This window comes from Triticum urartu, chromosome 5A (genome assembly GCF_056163025.1).
Source record: "Triticum urartu cultivar PI428250 chromosome 5A, HENAU_Tu73, whole genome shotgun sequence".
Taxonomy (NCBI): Eukaryota; Viridiplantae; Streptophyta; class Magnoliopsida; order Poales; family Poaceae; genus Triticum; species Triticum urartu.
Genome location: NC_141877.1, coordinates 571,861,349 through 571,868,441, shown reverse-complemented (window position 1 = coordinate 571,868,441; position 7,093 = coordinate 571,861,349).

The window sequence follows — 7,093 nt, the reverse complement described above, 5'->3', positions numbered from 1 at the left end:
CATTTTGGGTATACGCTCTAGAGACGGCCGCATTCACGTTAAACAGGGCACCATCAAAATCCGTTGAGACGACGCCTTATGAACTGTGGTTTGGCAAGAAACCAAAGTTGTCGTTTCTTAAAGTTTGGGGCTGCGATGCTTATGTGAAAAAGCTTCAACCTGATAAGCTCGAACCCAAATCGGAGAAATGTGTCTTCATAGGATACCCAATGGAAACTGTTGGGTATACCTTCTATCACAGATCCGAAGGCAAAACATTCGTTGCCAAGAATGGATCCTTTCTAGAGAAGGAGTTTCTCTCGAAAGAAGTGAGTGGGAGGAAAGTGGAACTTGACGAGGTAACTGTACCTGCTCCCTTGTTGGAAAGTAGTACATCACAGAAAATTGTTTCTGCGACACCTACACCAATAAGTGAGGAAGTTAATGATAATGATCAAGAAACTTCAGAACAAGATACTACTGAACCTCGTAGATCAACCAGAGTAAGATCCGCACCAGAGTGGTACGGTAATCCAGTTCTGGAAGTCATGCTACTAGATCATGATGAACCTACGAACTATGAAGAAGCGATGGTGAGCCCAGATTCCGCAAAGTGGCTTGAAGCCATGAAATCTGAGATGGGATCCTTGTATGAGAACAAAGTATGGACTTTGGTTGACTTGCCCGATGATCGGCAAGCAATTGAAAATAAATGGATCTTTAAGAAGAAGACTGACGCTGATGGTAATGTTACTGTCTACAAAGCTCGACTTGTTGTGAAAGGTTTTCGACAAGTTCAAGGGATTGACTACGATGAGACCTTCTCACCCGTAGCGATGCTTAAGTCCGTCCGAATCATGTTAGCGATTGCCGCATTTTATGATTATGAAATTTGGCAGATGGATGTCAAAACTGCATTCCTGAATGGATTTCTAGAAGAAGAGCTGTATATGATGCAACCGGAAGGTTTTGTCGATCCAAAGGGAGCTAACAAAGTGTGTAAGCTCCAGCGATCCATTTATGGACTGGTGCAAGCCTCTCGGAGTTGGAATAAACGTTTTGATAGTGTGATCAAAGCATTTGGTTTTATACAGACATTCGGAGAAGCCTGTATTTACAAGAAAGTGAGTGGGAGCTCTGTAGCATTTCTAATATTATATGTGGATGACATATTGCTGATTGGAAATGATATAGAATTTCTGGATAGCATAAAGGGATACTTGAATAAAAGTTTTTCAATGAAAGACCTCGGTGAAGCTGCTTACATATTAGGCATTAAGATCTATAGATATAGATCAAGACGCTTAATTGGACTTTCACAAAGCACATACCTTGACAAAATTTTGAAGAAGTTCAAAATGGATCAAGCAAAGAAAGGGTTCTTGCCTGTGTTACAAGGTGTGAAATTGAGTAAGACTCAATGCCCGACCACTACAGAAGGTAGAGAGAATATGAAAGATGTTCCCTATGCATCAGCCATAGGATCTATCATGTATGCAATGCTGTGTACCAGACCTGATGTGTGCCTTGCTATAAGTTTAGCAGGGAGGTACCAAAGTAATCCAGGAATGGATCACTGGACAGCGGTCAAGAACATCCTGAAATACCTGAAAAGGACTAAGGATATGTTTCTCGTATATGGAGGTGACAAAGAGCTCACCGTAAAAGGTTACGTTGATGCAAGCTTTGACACTGATCCGGACGATTCCAAATCGCAAACCGGATACGTGTTTACATTAAACGGTGGAGCTGTCAGTTGGTGCAGTTCTAAACAAAGCGCCGTAGCGGGATCTACATGTGAAGCGGAGTACATAGCTGCTTCGGAAGCAGCAAACGAAGGAGTCTGGATGAAGGAGTTCATATCCGATCTAGGTGTCATACCTAATGCATCGGGTCCAATGAAAATCTTTTGTGACAATACTGGTGCAATTGCCCTGGCAAATGAATCCAGATTTCACAAAAGGACCAAACACATCAAGAGACGCTTCAACTCCATCCGGGATCTAGTCCAGGTGGGAGACATAGAGATTTGCAAGATACATACGGATCTGAGTGTTGCAGACCCGTTGACTAAGCTTCTTCCACGAGCAAAACATGATCAGCACAAAAGCTCCATGGGTGTTAGAATCATTACAGTGTAATCTAGATTATTGACTCTAGTGCAAGTGGGAGACTGAAGGAAATATGCCCTAGAGGCAATAATAAAGTTATTATTTATTTCCTTATAATCATGATAAATGTTTATTATTCATGCTAGAATTGTATTAACTGGAAACATAATACATGTGTGAATACATAGACAAACAAAGTGTCACTAGTATGCCTCTACTTGACTAGCTCGTTAATCAAAGATGGTTATGTTTCCTAACCATGAACAATGAGTTGTTATTTGATTAACGAGGTCACATCATTAGTTGAATGATCTGATTGACATGACCCATTCCATTAGCTTAGCACACGATCGTTTAGTATGTTGCTATTGCTTTCTTCATGACTTATACATGTTCCTACGACTATGAGATTATGCAACTCCCGTTTACCGGAGGAACACTTTGGGTGCTACCAAACGTCACAACGTAACTGGGTGATTATAAAGGAGCATTATAGGTGTCTCCAAAGGTAGATGTTGGGTTGGCGTATTTCGAGATTAGGATTTGTCACTCCGATTGTCGGAGAGGTATCTCTGGGCCCTCTCGGTAATGCACATCACATAAGCCTTGCAAGCATTGCAACTAATGAGTTAGTTGCGAGATGATGTATTACGGAACGAGTAAAGAGACTTGCCGGTAACGAGATTGAACTAGGTATAGGATACCGACGATCGAATCTCGGGCAAGTAACATACCGATGACAAAGGGAACAACGTATGTTGTTATGCGGTCTGACCGATAAAGATCTTCGTAGAATATGTAGGATCCAATATGGGCATCCAGGTCCCCATATTGGTTATTGACCGGAGACATGTCTCGGTCATGTCTACATTGTTCTCGAACCCGTAGGGTCCGCACGCTTAAGGTTACGATGACAGTTATATTATGAGTTTATGCATTTTGATGTACCGAAGGTTGTTCGGAGTCCCAGATGTGATCACGGACATGACGAGGAGTCTTGAAATGGTCAAGACGTAAAGATTTATATATTGGAAGCGTATGTTTGGACATCAGAAGTGTTTCGGGTGAAATCGGGATTTTACCGGAGTACCGGGAGGGTTACCGGAACCCCCCGGGAGCCATATGGGCCTTCATGGGCCCTAGTGGAAAGGTGAAAGGGCTGCCCACAAGGGCTGCGCGCCTCCCCCCTTCCCCTAGTCCTATTAGGACTAGGAGAGGTGGCCGGCCACCCTTCCCCCTCTTTCCCACTTGGGGAATCCTAGTTGGAATAGGATTGGAGGGGAGTCCTACTCCCGGAAGGAGTAGGACTCCTCCTGCGCCTCTCTCTCTTGGCCGGCGCCCCCTCCCCCCTTGGCTCCTTTATATACTGAGGTAGAGACACCCCAAAGACACACAAGTTGATCCACGTGATCTATTCCTTAGCCGTGTGCGGTGCCCCCTGCCACCATATACCTCGATAATACTGTAGCGGAGTTTAGGCGAAGCCCTGCTGCTGTAGTACATCAAGATCGTCACCACGCCGTCATGCTGACGGAACTCTTCCCCGACACCTTGCTGGATCGGAGTCCGGGGATCGTCATCGAGCTGAACGTGTGCTCGAACTCGGAGGTGCCGTAGTTTCGGTGCTTGATCGGTTGGATCGTGAAGACGTACGACTACTTCCTCTACGTCGTGTCAGCGCTTCTGCAGTCGGTCTGCGTTGGGTACGTAGACAACACTCTCCCCTCTCGTTGCTATGCATCACATGATCTTGCGTGTGCGTAGGAAATTTTTTGAAATTACTACGAAACCCAACATTTACATGACCACGAAGAAGGTTGCACACTACTTCTCTGACCATTCCATTACAGTCGTCAGCGACGCTCCGTTGTTAGAGATTTTGCACAACAGAGATGCAACTGGTCGAGTGGCGAAGTGGGCGATTGAACTCCTTCCCCTAGATATCAAGTTTGAAGCAAAGAAGGCTATCAAGTCTCAAGCAATTGCAGATTTCGTCACCGAGTGGATTGAACAGCAACTTCCGACTCAAGTTCACTCGGAGCATTGGACCATGTTCTTCGATGGATCTAAGATGATGAATGGTTCCGGTGCTGGGGTAGTATTGGTCTCCCCCCGAGGTGATAAGCTCAGATACGTTCTCTAGATTCACTTCGATTCCTCCAATAATGAAGCAGAATATGAAGCACTCTTGTATGGGTTGCGCATGGCCATTTCACTCGGCGTCCGGCACCTCATGGTCTATGGCGACTCAGATTTGGTGGTCAACCAGGTGATGAAGGAGTGGGACGTCAGAAGCCCAGCTATGACTGGCTACTGCAACGCAGTAAGAAAGTTAGAAAAGAAATTCGAGGGGTTAGAGCTTCATCACATCCCCCGACTGAAAAATCAAGCAGCTGATGATCTGGCAAAGATAGGCTCCAAGAGAGAAGCCATTCCCAACAATGTGTTTTTGGAGCACATCCGCTCGCCGTCGGTCCAGGAGGATCCTTTTACAGAAGAAGCCCCGCAACCGAAAAGTGCCACAGATCCGACTGAAGTCGAAATTCCTGCTGTGGTCGACCTAGTCATGGAGGTCTTGGCTATCACTCCCGACTGGACGATACCATACATCGCGTATATCTTGAGGAAAGAACTTCTAAAGGACGAAGAAGAGGCTCGACAGATCGTCCATCGATCTAAAGCTTTCACAGTCATAAAAGGACAGTTGTATAGAGAAAGTGCAACTGGAATCGGTCAGAAGTGCATAACGCCAGAAGAAGGTCAGATGATCCTTGATGATATCCACTCGGGGACCTGTGGTCACCATGCGTCCTCTCGGACCATTGTGGCCAAAGCATACTGAGCGGGTTTTTTCTGGCCCAGGGCAAACGAAATGGCGAAAGAGATAGTCGACAAGTGTGAAGGCTGCCAGTTCTACTCCAACATGTCGCACAAGCCAGCATCAGCTCTGAGGACCATTCCACTCGTCTGGCCCTTCGCTGTTTGGGGACTGGACATGGTTGGTCCACTGAGAACAGGCAGGAGCGATTCACACATGTGCTTGTGGCAGTCGACAAGTTTACCAAATGGATTGAAGCCAAGCCTATCAAAAATCTTGATGCTAGCACTGCTATCAGTTTCGTCAGAGAGTTGATATTCAGATACGGGGTCCCGCATAGCATCATCACTAACAATGGGTCAAACTTCGATTCAGACAAGTCCAGAGCTTTTTGCGCCTCTCAAGGCACACGAGTCGACTATGCGTCGGTCGCGCATCCCCAGTCGAATGGACAAGCTGAAAGAGCAAATGGTCTAATTCTCAAAGGACTGAAGCCTCGACTGATGCGTGATCTCAAGCACGCAGCAGGCGCTTGGGTCGACGAGCTTCCGTCAGTTTTGTGGGGACTGAGGACCACCCCGAACCGGTCGACTGGAAGAACACCATTCTTTCTGGTTTACGGAGTCGAAGCCGTCCTGCCGAGCGATCTACTTCACAACGCCCCCAGAGTCGAGCTTTATAATGAAGATGAAGCAGAGCAAGCCCGGCAAGACGCAGTCGACCTCCTAGAGGAGGAGAGGGAAATGACTATGATCAGATCGACCATCTATCAGCAAGACTTGCGTCGATTCCATGCCAGAAATGTGAAGAGCCGAGCCTTCCAAGAAGGAGATTTGGTCCTCCGAGTGGATCAGCAGAAACCACACAAACTTGCTCCTACTTGGGAAGGCCCCTTCATCGTCACCAGAGTCCTCCACAATGGAGCGTATCACCTCTACAATGTTGATCGCCAGATCGACGAGCCACGAGCTTGGAATGCGGCGCTTGAGTTCTCCCTTGGACGAGATGTAATAAGAAAAAATTTCTGCAGTTTATTTTTACCAAAGACAAGAGTGTTCCAATAATTGCTGTCACTTTTGTTTGCATACGAAATCCCCCAGTGGGTGACTTAGCTGCAAATCCGTTCCGCCTAAGTTTGAAAAATCCTACCGAGTGGAGAGCCAGACTCCCACTCGGGGGCTTAGCTGCAGCCCAGTGCTTGCCTAAGTGTTCAAAAATCCTACCGAGTGGAGAGCCAGACTCCCACTCGGGGGCTTAGCTGCAGCCCAGTGCTCGCCTAAGTGTTTAAAAATCCTACCGAGTGGCGAGCCAGACTCCCACTCGGGGGCTTAGCTGCAGTCCAGTACTCGCCTAAGTTCTCCCACTTAGAGACTTAGCTGCAGTCAGGCACTCGCCTAAGTTTGAAAAAATCCTACCGAGTGGAGAGCGAACCTCCCACTCGGGGGCTTAGCTGCAGTCCAGTACTCGACTAAGTTCTCCCACTTAGAGACTTAGCTGCAGTCAGGCACTCGCCTAAGTTTGAAAAAATCCTACCGAGTGGAGAGCAATCCTCCCACTCGGGGGCTTAGCTGCAGTCCAGTACTCGCCTAAGTTCTCCCACCTAGAGACTTAGCTGCAGTCAGGCACTCGCCTGAGTGTTTAAAAATCCTACCGAGTGGCGAGCAAACCTCCCACTCGGGGGCTTAGCTGCAGCCCAGTGCTCGCCTAAGTTTGAAAAAATCCTACCGAGTGGAGAGCAATCCTCCCACTCGGGGGCTTAGCTGCAGTCCAGTACTCGCCTAAGTTCTCCCACTTAGAGACTTAGCTGCAGTCAGGCACTCGCCTAAGTTTGAAAAAATCCTACCGAGTGGAGAGCAATCCTCCCACTCGGGGGCTTAGCTGCAGTCCAGTACTCGCCTAAGTTCTCCCACTTAGAGACTTAGCTGCAGTTAGGCACTCGCCTAAGTTTGAAAAAATCCTACCGAGTGGAGAACAATCCTCCCACTCGGGGGCTTAGCTGCAGTCCAGTACTCGCCTAAGCTCTCCCACCTAGAGACTTAGCTGCAGTCAGGCACTCGCCTAAGTTTGAAAAAATCCTACCGAGTGGAGAGCGATCCTCCCACTCGGGAGCTTAGCTGCAGCCCAATGCTCGCCTAAGTGTTTAAAAATCCTACCGAGTGGCGAGCAAACCTCCCACTCGGGGGCT